Raw genomic sequence first — 27,725 nt, 5'->3', positions numbered from 1 at the left:
TATAAAACATGTATCTATACTGAAATTATCCTTCTGGCATATATACTGATATACCTTTGAAACAGGTCTAATTGGTCTCTGTGACCTTGTGTTCTAATTACCATATTGATGGGGACGTCTCATTTACACTCAAATTATCAATGTGTCGCTCTTTCATTTCATGTATGCCCAATTAGCTTTCGCGGCTTTCTCCCTAACGCTGTTTGAATTCAGCGTTTGGAATTACCGAAGCTGAACATTGGACAAAGTAAAATCGTGTTCGTTTGGAAACACGTCCCTCAGTTAATATTTATTCGCTCTGCCTGTATGAATAAAATTTGAAAATGTTAAAGGGATGTGAAGGAGCTGGCTCGATGGAATATAAGCTTTTATACAAACGAGTAGCATCATTCAGTAAAGTTAACAAAAACATTCCAGTGTATTTGCTTATGAGACTATATAAAGCCGTTTTGTATTTATTCCGGCGTCCTCGACCATTGTCTACTCTTTCAAGTTAATCAACGTATCATTGTCTAGTGGTCTGTGTGTGAGCGGCTTTGTTATCGTTTCACAAAAACAGGGCTTTTATCTCTGGGCCGGATACGTTGTTTTTCACATTGGTTTTTCACATCAGACATACACGTGGGAAGCATTACCAACATTTAGTGCAAACAGAACAAACAACAAGATATTCTTGCAGTGAACTTTACCTTAATGTTGAGCAATATTCCCAGCAGCTCCAGCCTTTGGTGTCTGCATTTCACAACTGTCGACCTTCAATGCTTTTTCGACGAAGATTTTAAAGACTCTTAAATACGACTCTTCCTAAAAAGTTGTTTGATCAGGGTTACAATATTCAGGCCTCAGTAAAGCTTACGCCCACTACGTATCGTTACTTTTTGACGGTGATTCATCAACAGATGCTAATGATGTGGTTGGAATCTTACAATGAATTTCTTTTATGTTTAAGGAAAGTGTTTTGTCGCTTAAAATATGATGACTGGATGTTCACATTTGTTGCTTGATGATCCTGATGCATTTGTGTAATTAATTGTGATGTGATTTGTGTGCGATTAGGAATATGTTTACGAGATGACTCAACTGAAAACAACCTCGATATACTAAAATAGTTTGTGTATGCTTCTTTTTCTTTCCGAGAGAATCGTGTTTGGCAGAAGGTTTTCAATCGCATTACAATTTCATCCACGCATTCACTGCACGGTCGCGACCGCCTCCGTGGTCTATTGGTAGAGCGTCCGCCCGGAGAGCGGAAGGTCCGGGGTTCGATCCATGGCCGCGTCATACCAAAAGACGTTAAAAGATGGTACTTGTTGTTACCTTGTCTGGCGCTCGCCATTAAAGGGCTAAAACAAGGACTGGTCGGTTCGGAGTCAGTATACTGTGTCTGAGTGGGGTCTTCATGTTAAACTGCGACATGGTATCTCAGTGTGCTAGCATTATAAATCGGCATCAGTCCGGACTAGTACAATGAGTCACACACACATACACGTGCATGCACGTCACCATATAAGTGCTATAATCTTGGACGTTAAACCCCATTTCACTTCACTGCGCGGTCGCTAATCTGGACTCACTATGGTACCTTGGCACATTCATGTATGAAATAATAAAATATCATATATGTAATAACTACTCCTTTGAGGGGTTGTGTGGTTACCTTCTGGGTCACGTAAAAGCATGCAAACGTGGAACTGTTCAATTACCACATGGGTACAGTGTGTGAATCCTTTTCTTGGTGTCAACCTCAGTGGCATGAAATAATGACACAAGTGAACTAAAATAACGATAATAATGCTTAATACGAGATCACAATGTTTATTATACAATGGTTCTTGTGAGTGATTCATTATATCCTTTTAATTTGTCTCTCTGGTTGTTATATAATAATAGAATAATTTATAATGTAGTTATCCATGAGTTAACACATTTGTGAGGATATTCAATATTTCTGCATTGATGAGTGACGCGAGGAAACAAACTAAGTTATTTTCAACGGTGACTGTGTACACGACGTTGCAGAACTCAGGAAGTGTATAACAATGGTAGTATGTCATTTAAGTAGAATAACTAACCATTTCCTAAGTACATATGCCCTTTCATTCCCTTGTATTGTACACAGAATGGTGTACACGTGATTGCCTATTATATAATACTCTCTATTGAAGTTGAATAGCACTATGCAATACATATATTTAAACAAGAGAGCTGTATGCAATATTTATATTCAATATGGATAGCAGTATGTTTTTTTGTTCCACATGTTAAAATGAGAACAATTTAATGCTTTAATGCTTAGATGGTTTTATCCTTACTGTATTACATGTTACAACTATGTTACTTCAAACAATAGGGTGAACAGTGTATTTACAGCCATAAATAATTTTTACAATTGTTTCAACTTTGAAACTATATAGAGAGTTTAAACCTCGCGAGCACAGGCCTGGAACAAACCGAGAATCATAATCTGGGACTCGAACCCCTGACACAGGAGTCTGGGTACACCAGATCGACGCAACTATGAATTTGCAGTGGAATTTGTTGGCAACATTATTGGGTTCATTTTACTTGGTCAATGACTTCTTTCGACTTTAATTTTTTTTTAATGTATTATGTTCAGCGTTGTTAAATAAAGTGAGTTTAAACTATTTTGACAGATATTTATATGTCACCTTCGGAGCCTATTTTGTGACACTATTTCCGAACGTGTTTGTTTATGACTGAACGTACACAATTTCACGATCCCATCACTCAAACTGAACTGCCTCGATATACATCATACGAAAACTCCGTTGAAGTGTGTCTGATTTTGTGACCCAAAATATCCGAGATGTGAAAAAAACACAATCCGTATTGATCTCTCGCATAAATCGCTGTGTGTAGATCACGGTTGTCTTTTCTCATTCTGATGGTGACCTTGCCCTTCATTTGAAGTTGTAATAGACACAATATCCCCGCAGACTCAGTTTTGTTGATTTTTACTCCTTCAGTACATAGGGCCTCACTGTTAACACGAACGTCTTTGGCGAGCACACCGATTTCCTGATTTCTCTTTTCTAAAATGGTACGGACAGGATGTAATTTCAGCTGATGGATCAAGGAAACCGAACCATGTTGATTGCACAGCTGGGATACCGGTGGTGTTAGTGACCGACTGTATGTCTGAGACATTTTAAGTGTTCTTGCAGTTGCTCTGCGAGGTAACTCACAACTATGTAGTTGAATTACCATTTGCCATCTTTGCACATACAATAGCAGGAACAATTTATTGATGCGTATGCCCTCCCTCCCACCCTCCCACCCTCCCTCCCTGCCTGCCTGCTTGCCTACCTACCTACCTACCTACCTACCTACCTACCTACCTACCTACCTACCTACCTACCTACCTACCTACCTACCTACCTACCTACCTACCCACCTACCTACCTACATTGTCGTGGTAGTTTTCATAGGTCAATCGTTATACGTTTAATCCTGCTTGTTGAGGTACATTTAGAAAATTGTTTGTGATTTGTGACATGTCGGTTATATTTTAAGTCTTATATGAGTCAATATGACTGATGACAACCATTTGTTCATGTGTGTGACTTTTGTTGGGCTTCCAATGATACATGCATGTGCAGATAATGAATGAGTGGTTAGGTTCAAGGCAGTATTTTGGAAAGCAGGTCTGAGACGTTTAGCACGAGCATGGGTGTGATGCTGATAAGCCTATAGACACATGAATAAGGTTAACCAGGATGCGAACCGACGATCATAGGTTTCTGGGATGCACACCTGCACAGCAAAATGAGCGTGTGCTACCGGTATAGCTGGGCATTACACTTTTCCCTAACACCTGGTGTTTTCACTAATATCTGGTAATCCATTCATAGAATTTTCACAGATATGTGGCCTTTAACGTACAATTGAATGTTTTGTTCGATAACTGAAATTGGTCATTCTCTGGCGTTGACGTTATATAAACTGGGCGGCAAAAGAAAGTATAGGTCGAGTTCCATGATCGATAAAAAAATAACAAGAAGAGGTTTTGTTGTGGATTTTAATCAAGCACAGTTTGAATGAAATTGTGCAGTCACAGGTAATGTAAGCTCAAGGTAAACAATGGTGGGGTAAGAAATTTCATTTTGAAAAGTTGTCTGAAATGTCACCAAAAAATTGTCAGACACACTACAAGTTCATTGTGGACACAGTTGCCTTCAATAGCGTGTATGACCTCCAGCTGCCTCAATGCATGCTGTGATACGCCGCCTCATCGATGACGTCAGTCTTCTGATGACGTAGACTGGAATACGTTGCCACTCGTCTCTCAGGGCCTGCTGCAATTCTTGTCTGTTGACGGGAGGCTGATGGCGTGCTCTAATCTGTCTGTGAAGATGGTCCCACAGATCTTCAATAGGATTCATATCGAGTGAATGGGCATGCCAGGGCAAAACGTCAACGTTCTGCTGGTTTAGAAAGTTCCGAGTCAGTCTTGCAGTCTTGGCCTGGCATTGTCGTGTTGAAATAATGTCCCCTGCTGTTGGTTTTGTAAGAATGGAAGCACAACTGGCTGCAACACTTGGTCTCTGTACTGCACAGCGTTCAGGTTTCCCTGTATAATCACTAAATCAGTCTTCTAATCTCCACACTATGACACCTCCCCCTCCGAATGGATGGACCTCTCGAATACACGCCGGAGCCAAATGTTCCCCTCTGCGTCGATAAACTCGTTCTCTCTCTTCGACTTTCATCACTTAACAGCACTCAACGCCAATTTCTCACTTGCCAGCGTCGAACCTGCCTCGCCCATCGCAGTCTCTCTCTCTGCTCCTGTGACAGTCGTGGCATTTCTTATGTGTGCTCTCATCACGTGTGGTTATACCCTGCAGATGAACGCATTTATACAGCTAACATGCATGTGCAGTTTATGCCATAGGCGCGAAGCCTGTTTCACCATTTTTTTGTCACCGTAAAAGGTGACGCGTTCGGTTGAGGTGTTTTTTGGTAACTGTTCCTGGGCAGTCATATTCCCAATATCCACTTTCGACTAGTTATCGCTGTATTTTGGGAAAATTACAAATTGCCAACCTACACATGTATACTTTCTTTTGCCGCTTAGTTTATTTGCCCAACTGGCCTCCTCGTTACCCCCGTGCTCCCGTTCGCGTGTCACCGATGTTTCACATTTTGAATCTTTGTGATGTTCCCTTGTATCATAAGCTGGTCTAATCTGTGCTCTCTCTCTCTGTTCCTGTGACAGAGATACCAACATGAACACACGTAAGGCTCTTTAAGTAAGTACTGTTGTGGTGAAAACATACATTGTTTGTGCTTAGTCCCAAATATTGATATAAGCTAGGCAGGCACACGTAAATGTTAAGACATAATCGTTATTGTTGCCATTTCATTCACGTGATTTCAAATATGACGATGCATTATGTTGCATATAAAGTATCAATATGATATTTACACAGGCATGGAGATTGGAAAACGACTTTAATAATCATAAGAAACGTTGCCAGCAGGCTCCGGTGGTTGCACAGTCCCTTGTCAGATCATGTTTCTATTCACTACATAATTTAACGAATAGTACAGTAACGTTGGTGGCAATGGGGTCCACTATACACAGAAAATAGTATGACATGATGAATTTCTATAATGAAAAAAATAATGCTCGATTGCATCCTATCATAACACACTCACACAAACACCCACCCAAACCCACACTCACATTAACATCCACATAAAAACTCTTACCACCACACACCCCACCATCAACAAGTCGTGTAGGGTAAACTGATATGCCTCATTCTACTGGTGTAAAATATAACCTTCGTGGCAATTCTGGTTTAGAATCGGTACCCAGTGGTTCATGCTAGACGATAGATGAGAATTAATCTTGACGTGAAAGTTGGGGTATATGCCAAACTGTTGTGATCTCGGTGATATTGTATGTTGCTTCTTGTAGCCCATGTTAATAATCACCTGTTTGTCTGATCAAATATTGATAAGATACATGTTCATGTTGCCACAGTGATGCTGTATTAATACTACTTGCAGCGTAATACCTCACACGTTGAACAACGTTACATTGTATTGTATTGTATCTCTGTGTATTTAATTGGATAAATTGGAAAAACCCCAAACCCAGGAGCTGTCACTGAAATGACAGGAATGACACCAGGCAGCATTAGCAAATATATAAGATTCTGGCAAATAGACTGAAGTAATAGTTCTGATTATTCAACCCTGCCTGGCTAAAGGGGCTTAAACAAAGACTGGTCGGCTCGGAGTCAGTGTACTGTGTCTGAGGGGGTATTCATGTTAAACTGCTGCATTGTATCTCAGTGGACTGGCACTATAAACCCGGCACACACACACACACACACACACACACGCACACACGCACGCACGCACGCACGCACGCACGCACGCACACTAACACACACACTAACACACTAACACAAACACACACTAACACTAACACACACGAACACTAACAAACACTAACACACACACACTAACAAACTAACACTAACTCACGAAATACTAACACACACACACATGTGCATGCACGTTACGATATAAGTGCAGTAATCTTCGATGCGTTAAAGACCAATTTACCTCACCTCTGATTATTCACAGCTAATGGTCTGCAAAACATAAAATCAAGTCAAATGTTGACCTTGCGCCCGTCATTGCACAACGTATATGAAGTTAGTCAATTGAGATCAACTCAAATGGAGATCCCCCTGACATACATGTACGCACTTCAATGACACAGAATACAAAACTAGGCCATAATGGCAGCAGAATCTCCAGCAAAGATGATGATAGCGATTACTTTGACACTATGGTGTGCAAGCAAAACTGCATGAAGTTAACAAACTACAAGTTCAGAATCAAGTCCATTGACATATGATCATATCGAAATCATTAAGGATAATTAACTGAATGAAAAAAATAACATTTATATTGTCAATCAAGCTCCATTTCGAATATTTCTCCCGATTTAGACATTTCTCTTTATACAATGAGTTTTTGTAATGTATATTTCTATTACCATGAGAATGATTTGTTGCTTGTCAGGCTATCCATGGTCAGTTCTAGTAGGGCTGGACAAAATTTCAACCCAAAACGGGAATAAATTGACCATCTTACCAAATATGTGTTATAAATTGATACACAGAGAGCGACAATACATGTACCTGACTAAACTACCCAAGACAATCCAACTGAATCGTCAGTTTCATGCAATCCAGTGTAGTGCTAAGCAATCCACGTATTGTGAGGTATGGAATTCACTGTCACCCTTCACATGAAAAATTGAATGGCTCTCCCTAGAGGCCTTTCGGGAACTTTTATTCCAACAAGGATACCGCTTTTCACAATGCATTACGTACCCTTACCTTTCCAGGTGCAACTGTAATACTCGGGAAGATCTGGTTTAGAATCGTTAGTTGTCTTCAAATGCTTGTCGTAAGAGGCGACTAACGGTATCAAGTGGTCTGGGACGCTGACTTGGTTGATAAATGTCATCGTATCCAAATTGTCTAGATCGATGCTCATGATATCAATCTCTGGATTGTCTGGTCCAGACGCGATTATTTACAGACCATCGTCATATAGCTGGAATATTGCTGAGTGTGGCGTAAAACAACAAGCAAAGAAACAAACAAAACATGGACCAGTGCGTTCAATTCGTCCCTGGTACCCCCTGGACAGGATTACTGCTAAAGATTATTTATAGACCATCGTCATATAGATGGAATATTTCCGAGAGAGGCGTTAAACAAGAAACGTAATTGTAAATGCATGACTGATGTCGGACTGTATGTATGTGGTATATGATTATGTACAATAAAATATTCAAATCCCGAACAAAAACAAAAAACAAACAAATGCAAGTGATCATAACAACACAAGGATTGACAGTAGCGTGTCATATTTTGAGTTGGCTACTAGAATATATATACACTTGGAAACAGGTCTAATTTTGTCTCTGTGTTATGTGAACTGATCATCGTATGTGAGGGGACATGTCATGTACGTTCTGTTCATCAATGTGTACCTCTTTCCTCTTACAGCAAGATTTCATGTATTGCCCATTAGTTTCGCGGGTTTCTCTTGGCGCTGTTTAAATGTACTGTTCTCTGAACACATCCCAATTAATGAAGTGTTTGGATTTACCGAAGCTTAACTTTGAACGAAGTTAAATCGGGTTCGTTGGCAAACATTTCCAACAGTTAATATTTATTCTTCTTGTATGTCTGAATGCAATTGAAAATGTTAAATGGAAATGGAAGTTTAGGAGCACTCAACAGTCCTGGGTCGATGTATGTTACATGGGGATATCTGTCACAGAAACTGAACAGAGTAAAACGATATTGACTAACTGGGTACCGTAGTTCAATCGAGTTAACAACATAACATTCTAGTTTATTGACTGTGCGATTAGATCGAGTCTTTTTTATTTTTTCATTTTCCGGTGATTTAGACTATTGTCTACTCTTTCGGAATCATTTAACATATGATTATCTGGTTGTTTGTGCGTGGGCGACTTTGTTATCCTATCCATAATCGAAACCCCTTTCCATAATCAAAAGACATTTTAGTTAAAAGCAAAATCCATTGTACGATTCCAACTTTATAACGAGGAGCATGTGCTTATGAATCACTATGAACAAGTTATGATACCATGATATACATAAAAGTAGTTGAACGTGGTCAAAGAATGGACTTAACATTTCATTGCAAGCCATGTGAAAAAAATCTTAGAGGTGTGGACAATGATACATTTTTTTTTACTTTAAAAATATTTGATACAAAAATAAGCCCGGTTCTACAGTTTGGGAGAGAAATTTGGGGCCTATAACATTTGGATGTTATTGAAAAGGTACGTTTATATGCATATACAATGTTCTTGTGTGTAAAATATAGTACACAAAACGCAAACGTGTTTGGTGAATGTTGACGGTTTGCCACGTATATCTATTTTTATTTTGAGGGTATTAAATTAAATTAATTAGATAATCCTCCAACAAAATACCCTAGAGAATATTATAATATGATGCTTCTCTACGACAGCCAGTGGAAAATAGATTCGTCATCAAAAGTTGAAAACATGTTAGACGAATGTGGATTTCATGATATTTGATTACGGCGGGGTACACAAGAAATGTGCTTCACACATTGTACCCATGTTTAACCACTATCTCACTGCCCACGTTGATTATGACAGGAAGCTTATTCATATTATTGCATGACGCATGTTAACTGCAGCTGCCACTTGTATTATATTTATCTATGTAGTGATTCCCAAATGACCATTAAACTTGGTAACGACTGAACATTTTCGGTGACGAGAAGTGTGTCCTTTATTCGTGGCAGGATCTGATAGCGCGTTGATTCGAATACCAGACAATGATTCTTTGCCTGTCAGCTCCATGCCCATGCTCGTAGAGTGGTAATCGTCATTCGTCCTGCTCCACCTTGGCTTTACAGAGCCTTCCATTGGAACACTAGTTGCAAAGGATATATGTTACTATAGCGTGTATCCACTACAGTGTTAATGATACAGACTCCAGATCATAAAAAGCTTGTGGTGTCAATAACCACTCTCTGGTCAGCGCTTTTAGCAGTTAATTGAGGTTACATGTACGAGAAACTGTATTTGCCTTCTAACCCATGTCTAAGCCCATTCCAAGCATGTTCTATGTCATGTCTAGACGGATCTCGTCTATTATGTGACGCCTACACCATTGTACACAAGTGTGGTAGTGATGGGTACTGCAGGGAATGCAACGAGGATATGCCTTGTACACAGATTGCATATTTCCGAGTTAGTCTGGAAGTCGGATTTGCCAGCCGTTTCATGTCAGCTCCGGCGCATAGACTATATGCATATTACACCAAATCAATTGCCAAAACGAAATCCATTGTCTTCTAATGGCACTGTCATACACATTGGTAACTTACTATTGACCCTCTCATTTTCATTGCATTTTGTTGACTCGTTTGTACACAATCCTGAATATATGGTTTCCCCTGAACATTATACTGATAATATGTCGTCCCATTTTATAGAGGGATATATTCTATCGAGTAAAACCAAGACGTCGCATCTGTTCATGAAATGCAAAGATACCAATTTTATTTATCGTTGTACATTGTATTGCACTTCTGAGCTAAGTTGACCGCCTCGGTGGTCTCGTGGACAGAACGTCTGCCTTGCGAGAGGAAGATCATTAGTTCGATAAACGCAATAATCTTGAACGAGAGGGTTAAACCCCATTTCACCTCACCTTATCACCTCTGAGCCGAGTTAATATCTGCCCCTATTAAGATCTGTCTCTTAGGTATAAGAGGGGAACCACCATACGTTCTTTCAAAAGTGAAGTTTACATATTGTTGCTGCATATCTTCGAATAATGCCTAGAAACAAGTAACAATGATCGTTGACCTATTCTCCTTTTGGAAACAATATGAATGAGAGCAAATTTGTATATAGTTCAAGCCAATCAAACCCCTTTTCGAAAGCACTGAATACATTGTGGAAATCCCATTTTTCTCAATCAGATTTTCATTAAACGACTCCAGCAACTTTATCGGTGGATTGGTCTACAATCAGTAACAGCCTACCATATTGAATAGGGAGTATAGTTCTTGATATTGTTTTGAAACGTAGACTCCACTAAATCACACAAAAACAGCATGTTCTTGATATTGAAATTGGTAAACAAGGGAATTGACGCCTTAAATTTAAATAACATTCTCAGACAAAAAGGGGTTCCCAAAATGTGTCATGATATTTCAAATTACAGGGACCGCCAAAAATGTCATTTTCCTTAAAATCATTATAGATGTTGTCGAAGCATATGCCACTAAATGGGCTAAAGAAAGAACAAAACCTGTTTTGCGAGTGCGTCAGTGCGTGATAGTGTAATTGTTAGAATGCACTACTTAATGAAGTGGAAAAAGAATTGGAACAAACCCATTCTGTCCCAGCCAGCTGTCATCCAAAATTTGTCTGCCCTACATGAAAAGTTTGTATATGTTCCCACTTACAAGGCTTTACATAACCATTATATGCAAGCGTCGCTACATTAATTGTTTGATCAAAGATCTATCAAATGATACCATATATAAGGCCAGTATGATAACTGAGGAAGAAATCTGCCCAAACCTAGCATCAGTACTAGTTACCAACTTTTGACTTGACTCTAAAAACCTGAAGACATGTCAATTCCTCTTTTGTACCGGATTCCAAAGCTCCATAAAAATCAGTACAACGAGAGAAATACTATGTGGTTTCTCAAAAACCTAAATAATTTGCTTGATATTTTACAATCTCTAGAACTAGGTTCAAACATTCTACTTTGTAACCACTATACAACATGCAAGAAAAATTGCATTCCTTGATCCATTGGGCTTTTGTTACAAAACGAGGTGACCACAGATACACTTACATAGCTATCTTCGGAAGTTCAGGTCAATTTGTCAAAACTGAACGCAAATGTAATTTGAAGTTCATTGAGGAAAGAATATATGTGAAAAGCTATACTTCCTCATTGATAACATTTTTGTAAAATTTTGAGCTAAGCTATTTAGGCAAGATGTAGGCAGCCCTGTGGGCACCAATTGCGCTCCCCGACTTTCTTTATGCTTATGAATGAAAATGTCTGCTCGGCTTGGCAGATCAAAGTAAGGTCATTTGGCTAAGAAGATTAACTTAAGCATCGAGTATATCGATGATATGATATCGTTCAATAACAACCCAATAGCCATTTGAAGGATGAAACATCATTATTTGAATGTACCAGGAGCGGTGGGGTAGCGTAGCGGTTACAGCGTTCGTTCTAAAGCCCAAAACCCAGATTCGATTTCCCACATGGCAACTTTGTGTGAAGACCATTTCTCGTGTCCTGGGATGCGAAAATCATAGTCACTCACTCACTGAAGGAACTATTAGCATTAACCGTCGGACATCAGTTATCGTATCTTAATTTGAATAGAAATGAAAATCATGGGTATTCCGGTTGTGGACATAGGTCCGCAGCAACATATGCTTGTCGTAAGAGGAGTTTAAATGGATCGGTTGTCAGTCTCAATAGGTGTATGCACGTATCCCATTTGTGTTGATCGATGCTTATGACGTCAATCACTGGAACGTCTGGTCCTGATTCGACTTTTTCCAGACCGTCTTCAAATAGTTTGACTACTGCTGAATGTGGCGTTAAAAAACCAAGAGGAAAAAACATTTGAAGAATATAAATGACTTGGCTGACAGATTATATTCGAAATTACAGTTAGTTCTAACTTTTTCTCGCTGCCTGTGTACTCTAAATCGCGAAATGAATTGGCATTTGAATACCAAGTCAATAGAACGCTAATCATCAAATTGTCCCACTTTCATTCTCCAACAAGCCTTCATAAACTGCCTGTTAGTTAAAGTAGACACAATTTATGGCTGTCAATTTCAGGGGTGTCTCTTAGCTCTGTTTAAATGTACGTATACCGTTTTATAAACACGTCCTTATTAATGAAGTATTTGGAATTTGCTAAAGACAACAACGAACTATGTTGAATCGGACTCTTTGGCAAACATGTCTTACAGTTAATATTTATTCGGTGTCTATGGATGAATATTATTGAAAGGTGAGGTGAAATGGGGTTTAACGTCGCGTCCAAGATTATTGCACTTATATAGCGACGTGCATGTACGTGAATATTATTGAAAACATTTAGATATTATCTGTATAGGGTAATGTGTATTGGACAACATCAACAGAGTAAAAGTTTTTGCCGTTATTAACTAACTGACTTACATTATCCGAAAAGTATTTTTAGTCTAAAAGCTTGTTGGATGAGGTGGAACCTATTCGAATGTGTCTTTTCCGGTGAAACAGACTATTGTCTGCTATTACTGGTTCATTTGGCCTTTCATTGTCTGGTAGGTGTGTGCGTGTAGGGCCATTTTACCCTTTCCTAGGCATTTAGCTTTTAGGTCTGAACCTGAAACATGTGTATTTACTTTAAGCATTATGTATGAAATAATAAAATAAAAACCGTCAACAGTCAATGCAAACAACTCACTACAATACATAAAATGGTACAAGCGACGTAATAGCATCTGCTTTCTTAGATTTATTTGCAGTGATCGAACAAAACCCCATTAGCCTGAAAATGAATGACATTTGTGTACTTATTTGAAATAATGTGTGTGAAAAACATAAAAAACCGAACGCTACATTGCATCTAAAATATGTTAACAACGGATCACTACTAACTAATGTCCCGTAGTATGTGAATACCACTGAATCTGTTTGAGTACTCACATCATTGTGATGACAAAAGAGTGTATTCGTGAACGTTACGTCTTGATTTTTCAAAGGGACGCCAAGACTTACTGGTTTGAACTGCAGGTTCGCCGTAACCAAGGTCTGTGACACCAATACCCATGACCGTGGGATTCACCACATTGGTAAATATTGTCTTCCTCATTTGTCTTAATAGCCTAATACACTTTATACCCTCTGATTTCCTATATTCATTTTCTAATTTGTTTTTTTAAATAATATATGCATAAAAATATATATGGGTAGAATGTACAATGGACCCAGGAGATCCTCAATGATGGTTTCAACTTTTGGACAGTAACGCTGGTAGATGGGCAAGTTTGTTGCTTCCTCGGTCATTTTCAACGTTAAGTACATTGCAGAAGCAGAGCCGCTGGACGTTTAAAATATTGAATTTCATAATTACATGTACATTGAACGTTGGGCAAACAACGAAGATATCATGAAACAGGATGCATTCTGAAATTAACTTTGTAGAGCTCTTGATGTCTTCTGCTCACCCGTCCATAAACTAAAGATAACGCGACTGAATTTGAAAACGTCTAAAATTGATTTCAGCAGCCTCAAACGTCATAAAATCAAGAGTGAGTGAGTGAGTGAGTTGGGTTTAACGCCGCTTTTAACATTATTCCAGTCATATCACGGCATGTCAGCTTAATGTGGGAGGAAAGCCCGAAGTGATGCAGGTCTCAGACGTTTACCACTTCGGTGAAACCCACGAGCACGGGTATGGTGCTGGCAAACCTAGAAACATAATCGGGGCGAACCGGGATTCGTACCCACAATCATAGGTTTCTGGCGTGCCCAAGGGACGCAACCCTGCAGAGCGAATCGCGGCGCCTTAGACGACTGGGCCACCCGTGCCCCCCATAAAATCAAGAGTTGTTGGCTCACAAAGTAAAGTATACACATGCAAAACGTAGGTAAGTTTATGCATTGTGATTATGTGAAAACAATAAAGAATGTTACAATTAACTGAATGTCAGGACTATTATATTTTTAGCGCCTGTGAAAGGAATGGTTGCAAACATTCAGTGGAGGACACAGAGCAATGACATTATTTTCCAAGCAAAGAACAATGTACTGAATTCAACATGTATCCTTCACAACCACATACAAAGTATAACGAACCTTGTAACAAGACACTAAAAGGCTTGTGGTATCGATTACCCGTCTCTGTTCAACGTTCTAACAGTTCCTTAAAGTTACGGGAAATTGGATTTTTCCCTGCAACCAATGTTTAAGCTCCTTCCAAGCATGCTCTATGTTTTGTCTTCATGGATCTCGTCCAAGATGTAACGCCTACGCAAAATGTATACCATGTCTCAAAGTGATAAGCACTGACTACTTAAAACAGATGACATGTGCGGTGGCATTCAGAATGCAAACGTTAATGAACTGTTAATGATTCGTTGATGTTGTTGATCACCGATAAAATGTTTTTTGCGCTATTGTGGGTGGCTGAGGTGGCTGTGCTGGCGAGCTGTTTGGCTGTTTGGTCATCATCGAATGTAGACACACAATACCTCTGAAATTGGTGGTAGTCTTCCAAATGCACTCCCAGGTACTTGTGTCTGAAGACTTAGCCACGGCATTTTAGCTTAAAGCATCACTTTGGCTTCACTTTCTTATTCTCAATTTCATTCTCATTTGTTGTGAATGCTTTTAGGAAGTAAACGCCTGTTAATTTCTTTAAGTGCATTGACAATCAATCAACAGTTCCTTGTTAAACACTGTCCTGGTGTATGTGTTTTGGCGACTGATTTTGGTATGTGGGCGGGAATGTTTGTAGTATTCATATTATATCATCTGTATACCATAATGAACCGCTACTTTTAGCCACAAGGTGAAATAGGTTTTGGGATCTGCATTGAAACCTTGTTAACAAAACTGTGTTAAGAAGATTGATGTACCTGTTAAAATCATAGATCACTTTTGTGATGGCTGAGTGAATACGCATTTACGCCGCTTTTACCAATTTTCCAGCACTATCACTGTGGGGGACACAAGAAATGGGCTTCACGCATTATAGGAATGTGGGGAATCGAACCCGGGTCTTCGTCGTGTCAAGCGAAAGCTTTGACCACCAGACTACCCCACCGCCCACATTGGTTATCACACAGGGCTAATTCATTTTATTGCATAAAACAAAGCAGTATCCTCTTCAAGGACAAAGCTCTTATGAGTTAATTATTAGTCATTGACAACATTCATGTGTATAATTATGTTTCTTACACTACATGGTGAAGCCTGTTTCTCTCACTAAAAACGAGTTGTTCTTGAAGCCTGTTTCTCTCACTAAAAACGAGTTGTTCTTGAAGCCTGATTCTCTCGCTTAAAACGAGTTGTAAATACTGAACCAAAAACGTATACACCTATTGTCTTTGTGTTCTATTAATTTGCTATCAACCCTTCTTATCAATGAATTTACATAGGTAGGAAATACTGTGTACAAGGTGTAGTGATTACATATTATTCCTGACCCTGACACTATGGAATCCTCTCTATTCAGGACCATAAAGGATATTTCATTATTATAAGAACATCAATGGGAACTGTTCGTCCAGAATAGCATATTCTTATGCTGTAGTCGGATATTTTCAATAGACTCTGCTTTTAGAAGAGATTTTGTATGACTATTGAAAGGTCTTTGTCGATTTTACTAACTTGGTATCCAGTTGAATATATTATGCTGGTGTATGAATTAACTCATCATCTTTAGTTTAATAATCAATAAGTGGTTCGTCACAACGTGATTACATTTCAGTGAATGACAAACCATTTAAACTCTTTAAATGTAAACAATTTGTTGATATCAAAACAACGAAAACAAATATGGTATTACGAGATTTCACAAAGACATGCATATATATTGTTACCATAAAATGTTTTTGAAAAGTTTAAAAGACTCTCACAACAAGTTAGTTTTGTAGTTTTTGTTTTTGTTTTTTCTACATAGAAAAATAATCTCATCGTGTTTCACGAGGGCTCAATACATGTTGCATGAATATCGGTATGTGAAGAATATCAATTCTTTACATTTATGCAACGTCATTTCTCACTTTCAGATATTTCCCTGACATCCAAATAAAGCGATATTTTACATAAACAATGGACTGATAAGATCTGGGTTTCGTTCTGTTGTCAGTCAAAACAAGATTTGGATTCAATGCTGTTGCGTTTGGATTCGTTGGAGTTTGCGATATTCGATTTTGTAGTCTACTTGTGGAATTGGAGTTGATTGTTCAATTGATACATGTTTTATTCATACTTATATCTACTTATACGTCGTAGATATACGTAGAAGTATATGATAGTGGATACATCTATGCACGTTTTCACTTCCCCACATGCACCAGTGACCCAGGAAGATCCGGGGTAGAATAGGTCTTCAGCAACCCATGCTTGCCGTAAAAGGCGACTATGCTTGTCGTAAGAGGCGACTAAAGGGATCGGGTGGTCAGGCTCGCTGACTTGGTTGATACATGTCATCGATTCCAATTGCGTGGATCGATGATCATAATATCAATCACTGGATTGTCTGGCCCAGACTCGATTATTTACAGACCGCCGTCATATAGCTGGAATATTGCTGAGTGTGGCGTAAAACAACAAGCAAAGAAACAAACAAAACATGGACCAGTGCGTTCAATTCGTCCCTGGTACCCCCTGGACAGGATTACTGCTAAAGTCCCCGAAACTCCATATTTACTCACTCCCTTCCAAATGTTTGTTTCTGTATTTGCAACGAGAACGCAATTTTTTGATAGGTCTCTAATCGTACATGTAAATCTCGATATGTCTATGAATAATCCCAACGTGCCATTATTTCAATGCAATGAATATATTGTCAGACATTTACATTGATGTCGTATGTGTGTGTTTGTGTGTGTGTGTGTGTGTGTGTGTGTGTGTGTGTGTGTGTGTGTGTGTGTGTATGTGTGTGTGTGTGTGTGTGTGTGTGTGTGTGTGTGTGTGTGTGTGTGTGTGTGTGTGTGTGTGTGAAACTATACTCACATCCCTGTCTCTAATACAATTCTTGTTCCCATTGCTGAACGCCCGTTCTTCACTACAGCTGCTGACCTGTTGACATAATGTTCTATTTATCAATCTGCACTCACTTACACTGAATTACAGGAGAGAACAATATGTATCCCAGCTGACATGCACCACGTTTGTTGCACATATGATCCCAACCAAATGTAGGAGGACGAGTGTCCTTAATACAAGCTAATCATGTTGAACATATAGTATAGCGGTTTCTGAACTCATTATAAGATGTTAATTGTTCTTCAGGTGGATATATATATTATTTATGCATGAAGAAGTTTATTAATGTCTGCTAGAGGGAGAACGTAACGTATTCGTATATCTTTCTACAACGTTGTAGTTGCAACCTACTTCTTAATGTTCTTTATTGTCGCAATTTTATTTATATAGAGAGTAATTATTGTTTTGCCGTCCGACGCATTTTTATCATCAACGGAGAAAGTAAATGTTGATTTATTTATGCTTCTTGACACCATATCACATTAACGAAATTAGATGAACGTGTCCATGAAGAAGAGAGGGTGAAAACTCTAATATTTATTAATGTCAAGTTTGACACAACTGGACAGTTACAATGTTTTTCTCTCCGTAGTTCTAAAGATGAAGCTTTTTGGTTTTCCTAACGATGGTATTTACCGTCACCTTTTATCAGGGAATACATGTAATCTGCCAATATGTTGTTGAAAATATTTGATTTGGCATTAGATAAGTACATATATGCTCTTAAGAACTATCTCCGTAGTACTTACAAGATGCCCACGATAAGATAAGTTATTTTCTTATCATTGCAGTGACATTGTAATGACGAACACATAGATACTATTCTGATAATATACCTACTTTAATTTGCATCAGCAAAGTTGATAGCATGCTCCAATGTCTCAGACCTTGTGGAATGTCATAATTAGATATGGTCTTAATGCACCTCATAATGTCAATGCTTTGAAAGATTGTTGTTGTGTTGAAAGCATAACGACCTATTATAGACCAATTATAGAGTGACACGAATTTACCTTCAACTGTAAGCAACGGTCACTGAAGAAAAAAGGAATGACTTTCATTTTGACAATTCTCAGACAAACAAAAGCAATATCTAGACGCCCTCACAGTAACATTACCAGGGCCCACTTGCACAAAGCGATTGTAGCACTACGACCATGGTAGTTCAATGTCAAACAATGGGAGTTAAAATAGTCGTACAGCTGAGATCGTAGAATAACTACGCTGTTTTCTGATCACTTAATATAATAGATGCTCGTCCCTGTAGTGACTTGGTAGTATTGACAAGTTAGTGAGAATCAAATAGTATGTGACTCGGCTCACTTGCATCTCTCTCAGAGTCACCCTAAAATACAACTCCGCGCAAACTACCAAATATGATATGCATTACCCAAATCGCATCTGATCAGAATCCGTATTACCGGGATACAGCAATCACACTCACGCAATGAGCAAAACGGAAAGGATGAATTCCAGAATATTCACTACGGAATAATTGTAAAATGGAAGTGATGAACATATTCTGTCTTGACGTCAGCATACATGATATAGGATCAAGATCACTTTGAGTTATCCAAGTTGAAGAAATAATTTGCTCTTGCAATTTGAGGATGACAACATTTTGAGGAACGAAGCAAGTATCGCAACGAAACGGGCAGGTGTGCGTCGTGCAACAAACATGTTTTAAAATCAACAAGAAGACGGTGTGACAAGTCATGAGGATAAATTGGTAGGTGTGACCAATGAACTTGTGATGTATTGTGATGAATCGTGTACAAGTGTCCATGGACAGATATATGCAAAGAATAATGATAAGACAAAGATAAGCACTTGATCATCATCATTCAAAACGTCGTCTTAGAAGAATCAATATTGCATAAGGTATAAAATGAAACGTTGTTATGACAGGTATGCGAATGGATCACTGTAAATCAGAGATGTCACCAGGCCAAAAAAGAAAATAAAGGCGTCAAATCCCTTAAGATATTCGTAAGAAATAAAGCAGAGGCGATTGTACAATATATGAATCAATACCAAATAGTGATCATTCCAGGTGTTTGCGACCCGCGAAGGCCATGGAAAACATAAAAAAAGACTACATTGTGTAAAATACACTTGAGGTTTGTTGTTTGAGTGGAAACCAGACAATCCAGTGATTTGCATCATGAGCATCGATCTACGCACTTGGGATAAGATGACATGCATCAACCAAGTCAGCGAGCCTGGCCACCCGATCTAGTTTGTCGCATGTTACAACAAGCATGAGTTGCTGAAGACTTCGAACCCGGATCTTAACGGGTTACATATAAGCTGATACAGTAGAGTTGACCTAAGATGTGTTGCTCTAATGGTCTAGTTTACACACATATACTTCATATGTTCTTAGATTACCCCCCGACGTGCGTTTTCCGATGAACAATTGACTTGCCTTTGCATGTATTTGTGCCGGGTGCCGGACAGGAAATCCTCACCTTTTCGCGAACACCTGGTATCATCCCGTTTTTAAAGCGGTCCTTTAATACATGAGTATGAACATGTTGGAATCGTACGATGAACTCTACTTTTTGCAGACATTTCGTATGATTATGGAAAGGAGATTTCGTGGCAACCACATGGAATGTTTGGTACTTTTAAATTGTTCGGAACTTTTGTTCGTCCGATGAACTCTGCTTTTTGCAGATATTTCGTATGATTATGGAAAGGAGCTTTCGTGGCAACCACATGGAATGCTTGGTACTTTTAAATTGTTCGGAACTTTTGTAATAACGAATGATGTAATTTTTTCACACGACTTCGTTCAGGAAATAAGAGAAGGAAAGTCTCGAATAGCACATCCTTCAAAATAATGGCTTTTCCATAATTCCCAATAAATATGACAGATCATTGGTGTATGTTCACCTTTTACTATTTTCTAAATCAACACTATATTTCATAATTCTATTCCCTATCAGCTTCAGTGGTTTCTCCTGCATTATTTGAATGAACTGTGTTCTGAATACATTAAAATTAATGAATTGTTTGAATTTGTCCAAATATTCTCCATGTTTTGTCTGGATGGCTCTCGTCCAAGGAAAGCGCTTTACATACCAGTTACGTATATTCCAACAACACTGACGCCAACACAATATCATATAAACCGTCTGGGAGTGATGCGGACTGGAAGGATTGGAAAGTGATGACGTCTTGCAAAAAATTAAAATTAATGAATTGTTTGAATTTGTCCAAATATTCTCCATGTTTTGTCTGGATGGCTCTCGTCCAAGGAAAGCGCTTTACATACCAGTTACGTATATTCCAACAACACTGACGCCAACACAATATCATATAAACCGTCTGGGAGTGATGCGGACTGGAAGGATTGGAAAGTGATGACGTCTTGCAAAGTGGTGTGCAGGATACAGATGTTGATCTCCTGTTGGTGATTTCTTGTTCAAGGATCGTGGACGTACTTGTAAATCTTTCATGTCTGTGAACTGTTGGGCAAACAATAGACAATTTGTTCTGACTCATGGGCAGGTGTTTCGACACCATGTCCACCATGGTCAAAAAACGACGAAATTGACACAAAAATGACACGTCACGAATTGTACTCAGACATGTTTTAATGGTACCTTCAAGGAGAATGATTAGTGATGTTACATATGTGACGGGTATATATGTTTAGATAAAAGACAAAAATCCAAAGATGATTTCTATCGTTTACTCCATCGGTTTCACCTTTGGGAATTCGGTGGACTCACTTTTTCTCTTGGGGTATACCCCGTCTTCTGTCCAATATACTCTCCTTTGCATCTATTGCATTACATTACTTAAACCCAGTTTTTGCAAACACAATTCATATTATCATGTCCAAAATTATTTTTTCCGCATTTGAATGTAAAACAAACAACTTTGTTAAACATCAATGCAGGTACACGTATCACAATTTGATCTGATAAACTGTTTAACATTATTTTTCCTCACGTAAAAGGCTAGTGACACAACGTTGTGACAATTCCTATTAAAGCTTACCAGATGGTTACAGATTAATAGTATCGCTGTTTAAGTTGACTGTCACAGACACAGTGGTATCTTTAAATAACATGCCCATCATCAGTTTCTTGGAAATGATGACGAGTCTGTTTTAGATCTGTATACACTTACGGCATGCCTAAATCTTACGAACAATGGTTTATCATAAATCGTACTGAGAAAGTCAAACCACCCACTCTCATGAAACATGTGCAAGCAGTCGGGTTCTAGACGTCAAAACGACCAACAAATCACTCTGAGCGGACACATCTTGTCGAAAGGCTGAACAACGACGTTGGACCACCACAAAAGACATTCAGAAATCCTGATCAGAAAATAAACAAATATCATATCTAATTTACAGAAGCATTCTAACCCTACACAGTGAACACAGTGACGTCACAGTTTGACTTGTTCATGCGATCCAGTGTCGCATAATAGCAACCCATAAGTGATTTTCAAATCGCGTTTAGACAACAGTCAGCAATATCAAATTATTAATTTTTTTCTGGCCGCGACAGTACTTTTTGCTGGCTATTCAACTTTTGAAAACATATCGATTAATCTTGTTATACCTCCAAGCCCGGTTCCCGTCAAAGGACACTTGCTTTTCATTGAAGTTAAAGTCACACCGACTCAAAAGCACTGTTATGCCCACGTGACATTCTACAAGTTTGAACGCGGTTTGTTTGAATGTCCGAGGTTGTGCAATGAAACCACATATACGATCAAATACAATAGAATGAATCATTATTACCGTCATACAGGTTCCGATATCCGACAACAAATTGTCCAATCATTTTGTTATCGAATACTTCCAGGGACTATTGGATTTTCCAAAAGCAGTTACGGGGTTATTTATTGCTTCGCATAGCCAAAGAATATATGTATCTGCACGAATAATTTTCTTTACTTTTTTAACAATTTCGGTGTATTTGTTTTCTGAATGCCGAATGTGGATAACTTTAAGTTGGAAATGATAAATAGAATTCACTGTTCATGTGAATACTCCGCAAATACCAATTAACTAATATTAAAATCCCCGCTCGAATGAAACCTCTATATATCACACCAACGTATCACCAACTATGGATAACTCGATTAATTTTCGATTATCCTGGATTATAATTTGATATGTCGACAGACTTGGATATAAATCAGTATAATGGGAACATAACGGGTAACAGACAAGTTTAACTTTGCTGGTCGCCCATTGCATAATTTTCCTTAAGTTAGCAATGATGAAGCACATTTCCCTTTGCAAATACGAATCAGTGCTTTGTTCTGCATGCATGGAGACAAATAGACTGAGAGAATGTTGATATTGGGTGTTTGGAAAGTAATAGATTACATGTCAGGTAGGATGGATGTCATTATCTTCGCTGTATGTATTTCATTCAGTGATAATGGATTTCACACAGGGTGATGTACGCTAAAGTATTATGTCCTACAATCACAGCTTAAGAATAATGAGAATCGGTAACAACCTCGGTGTTTGTGTGCGAACAAATATAGGGACATAGGCTGTTAATATATCTGAGGGCAATGACAGCTAAAAGTACGAATAACTATTGAAGAGATCTGACGAAACGAACAAATATGCAAAAATTACAGGTCAGGTGACCTGTGACATTACAATTGATGTTGTCATTGAGTGTGTAATGATAGCCTGTTATTCACTGTAATGTTTATCAAATCACACGCTACTTTTTGACAACATATACTTAGACTGTTGTGAATATTAACATGAATGCTAAACGTGATAAACACATTAAAGGATATATGATGGGACATTGTCTTGTTGTTTATGAGGTTGAAGTTTAAAGACAAACTGACAATGATTATTTTGTCCATGAGTGTGATGGTGTGAGTTGTGAGAACGATGGAACTTGTCATGGTGAGAATTGTTCGGATGGGAATTATCGAAAGAAGGTTTTGGCAAGGACAAAATTGTCCTCACTGGAATTCTCGTTTCCACCTTTCTGAAGCAAGTATCCGTATTTAAGAGAGCGATACTTCTTTTCAGCATCTGCAAACTGTATAATTATGTAATCATGCGTCCAAAAGACCGATTATAGAGATTTTGGGGAAACGTTCTTTTAATATCTGAACCAAGTCTTTGACCCAAGCTGATTTTCTTTTCTCAGTACAAGTAGGTACAACGGCAGTACAAATGTATGGTAAATATCATCTTCGGTCAAAGAATTGCTGTAAGCTGTCTTTTATCTTGCAATTAGCCATTTTTACAATTTGTATCATGTCAGTATTTGAATAGAAAACAATTCTCAAAAAAGGCTCCATTTCATTCCACTATTTAAAAGTTTTCCGTAAACTTTGACTTTTCCAGTGTGTCGAAAAAGGGCCCTTCACTATATATCATCCTGTACCTAAAATCACAGAGCTAACACAGTGATAGTAATATCCTTTCTGTTACGTAGAAATGCTTTTCTAGAGTAATTGTAAACATTAAGAAGTCTTCTGTCTGCAACACACATAAAACATAGCTTCAGTCGATCTGAAAATACTCGCTTAAGTTTTGTTAAGTAATAAACTGTGTTACTTAGTAAATTAATGAATGTATTTGAAAGTATATGTTTGCAAAAGTAGAGAAACCCTGATGATTCAACACAATGATGCAACCGTGACATCTTATATCTATTCCGAAAATAACCTACACAAAGACAGCAATAATATAATGTACGTATGAATAGAGGCTCCAGAGAAAACATGACTTTTTACTTATCCAAAACCTTCCTTTTCGCTAAACCATAAATGTATTAACATGATTGTAACACTTACAAGGTGGAAAACATCATCACTTCTTAAAAAATGCAAAGAGACCAACATAGCGCAGCAGATGTATGTAATTGATTTTCACAGCGTTGTGTCAAACTAACAAGACAATATAACCCTGATGTATGAAGAGTAGTCCAAACACACTGCAGCTCTAAATCCATACTTGGGAGAAATGATGGTCAATCTATTAGGGATTTACTAAAACTACAAGCCGTGTCCCTAACTATCTCTTTGTTGTATTTTACCCTGCATTCCTCTTGAAATCGACATTGGGAACTTGTGAATGAATGAACACCATTAGAAAGTAACGTTCTGGTCCAAATTTGACGCTGTCGTGTCTATGGATTCTAAACGGTCGGTTGAGCGAACATTTTTCAATAACACTGTAATCACTAGATGGTCCATTGTCCGTTCATATAAAAGCTTCAAATATTGCCTATTCCTGTTGGCACATGGCACTATGCGTTTTGAAATCCGAATGTATAGTCCCACGAAATCCTTTTCCAATCAATGATGTGTTAGCTTTTGGTGAAGATTAATACTGATGGAAGTAAGATAAGGTTCTCGGATAAACCTCTGTTGTATGGGAAATTTTTGTGTGCATCTGTTTTTAAATCGGATTGCCAGTTTGGTTTTGATGTTTTAAAAATTGACAGGAAATAGAAGTTTATTGAAAGTAAACATTAATAAATTGATGTTAATGCATGCTACAACATCAACAGAGTATAAATGTATTTACTGTCTGAGTGAACTGATTTGATACAAGTGCAGCTTATATAATTCTATTGTACTTAATTCGCTTGTGAGATAAATTCGGGTTACATATATTATTACTTACACCAATGGCTACTATTTTGGAATCATAAATTCATGACTGTGAATTGGGAATGTGGATATTCTTAGATCACACATAACAGACAAAATATAAACACATAGTCATGGCTCCAAGTCACTGCATCTTGCTTCCATAGCGTTCCTATTAACAGATATCAAGAATATACTGGCGATACTTTACAAATAGAAACATTCCTTGCACAGTTATCAATCCGGTTATTGGGCAAAGCTCTCCTTGTTTTTAAAACAAGATTGCGTGCTTGGTCAGAATAGAGAGTGTTGACAGGACAAAAGAAGTGGGTCTATGTGTATTGCATCGGGCTATCTGTCAACCAGCATCAACATTTAAAGGAAAGTATTGACCGACTGTGCAGCACTATTCAATTGAGTTTCAAAAAATTAATTCCAGTTTATTCCTTAAGGGATTAGATCGAATGTTTTTATTTGCTTTTTCCAGTGACTTAGACTATTGACTACCGTTTCTGGTTCATTAGGCTCATCTATTGTCTTGAGAATAGTGTGCTGGGAATCTGTCATCCTTTCACAAACATAAGCTTTGTACCTCTGGATCTGATACATATACATGGACGCTTAACGACTGTCTGCAACAATAATGAAATCAAACCTCCGTGTGGTGAGCTCTTACCACCAATCAGTGCAAACACATTGAGATTGCATCTGCCAGCTACGTCTGCAGTAAGCGATACATTAATAGGCCAAAAGCCCGTGAACTTACATGAGCTTTACATGTCAATTAACGTGATTCGTTACATGTCAGTCACTGCCAGACAAAAAAAGTATGACACTGATTGCTATTAACCGTTTTCATTTTTTCCATAAAATGTGGTCAAGTGGTATGGAAAGTACCTTTTTAAATACGCACTTTGAGAAGATAAAGGTATTCCGGACCTTAAAGTGCATCCCAGATGTATACTTTCACAGTTTGGGGGCAGGTTGTGAACAATCGTGTCTCTTGGACATGCCAGGACTTTTTGGTCAAAGTTCTAAATTCTTCAATTACTACTAAATAAATTATCACAGTTGCATATGATATAATATTCTATTGCATTCTCCATAAAACATATACTATGATAAAGTCCAGCTCCTTTAGTGCTATAAGAAGACTTGAATGACCTACCTTACATAATATGATATCGTTGGAATCGTGCAATGGAGATATTACTTATGATTATGGAAAGTTTTTTTTGTCAATTTTACTTTATTGACATAATAGACTGAATGAATGAAACACCATCGTGTTCCTCTAATGGTAACATATGAGGTATTAAAACGGATTTTCATAGTTCGTACAAGGATCATAAAAGGCCCGTGGTATTAATTGCCAATCTGTGATCAGTGTTTGAGCAGTTCCTTAAGGTCACCGGATTGCCCTGTAACCCATGCCAAGTTTTAGCCAAGTTTAGATGTGGAATTTAACCTTTGTTTGTTGAGACAGGCAGATATTCCAAGCCTCCTATACCACTATCGGAGAGGTTATGTAGATATTGCAATTGTGATTTGGTGGAAGATGAATGTCATTTGTTACTCCAATGCAGTTTTTAATGAAGAAAACAACCGAAATTATAATGTGATATGCAAAGAAAAGAAATTCATTTACTTAATGAATTCAAACGTTTTACAGAAATTGCTTGCCGCCACGCTTTTCAAAACGTTTAAGAGACGACAGTCGTCGCCATGATTATTAAATTCTCTCTCTCTCTCTCTCTCTCTCTCTCTCTCTCTCTCTCTCTCTCTCTCTCACTCTCTCTCTCTCTCTCTCTTCTCTCTCTCTCTCTCTCTCTCTCTCTCTACCAATCCTTTCTTTTTCTTTCGTTGTTGAATCGAGGATTGTGTTATTGTTTCCTGCGAGTCTTCTGATTTCGACGCTAAATTTCCCACCTCTCCTGTTATATATGTTATGTATATATTTTGTTTATTGTGTCTCATAAGCCAATGTCTGGCTGGACGCACTCCATACACCTTTTATCTTATGTGCATCGCTTTAATATTGTTCATGTTGTGCGTGTGACACTTTAATAAACATTTTTACTACTACTTTACAAGCTCATTCCAAGCATGCTCCGTGTTGTGTATCTGTGGATCTCGACCGCGGACAGCATTCCACGTTTATTCCAACAACACTGACACTTATGCGCCAAATCACACAACCGCCGTGTGTGTCTTGACAATTGATGTGCAGAATATCGACGTTGATGAAATGTTGATGATTTGTTGTTCTAGGTTCGCAGATGTACTTGTAAACCTTTCATTTCATATGTATATATACGTAAGTATATGTTACAACTTCTTGTCCGTTATTCAGTTATGGCCTCATACGTATTGCGAGTTGAAAGCGCCAGCCAATTAAAACTGTGTTCAATCTTTATTTTATTTTCACAATATTGTGCCTGAGAAAACTTCACTCTCTCTCTCTCTCTCTCTCTCTCTCTCTCTCTCTCTCTCTCTCTCTCTCTCTCTCTCTCTCTCTCTCTCTCTCTCTCTCTCTCTCTTCTCTCTCTCTCTCTAGTTTTTTGCAATTGTTTGGTCGTCATATATTTATATTACAACACTTAAATGTCGTACAGAGATGCTTGGAAATAAGGGAATATAACAAGAAGGAAGTATATTACAGTGAAACACCGTGAACTCTAGTTCCACTGACTGACTGGTGAAGACGCAGAAGATGTTTATTTCCCA

The 27,725-nt window shown here is 38.2% G+C and overlaps 1 protein-coding gene across 1 annotated transcript in view; it reads right to left on the bottom strand.

The window, feature by feature from the left end:
• Positions 1-27,725, bottom strand: part of LOC139450362 (mucin-2-like) — a 71,485-nt gene that overhangs the window by 21,990 nt on the left and 21,770 nt on the right. The gene's annotated exons all lie outside the window — the stretch shown is intronic.

Source organism: Haliotis cracherodii, unplaced genomic scaffold (genome assembly GCF_022045235.1).
Source record: "Haliotis cracherodii isolate W230 unplaced genomic scaffold, xgHalCrac1.p SCAF_8, whole genome shotgun sequence".
Taxonomy (NCBI): Eukaryota; Metazoa; Mollusca; class Gastropoda; order Lepetellida; family Haliotidae; genus Haliotis; species Haliotis cracherodii.
This window is presented reverse-complemented; position numbering and strand designations above follow the sequence as displayed.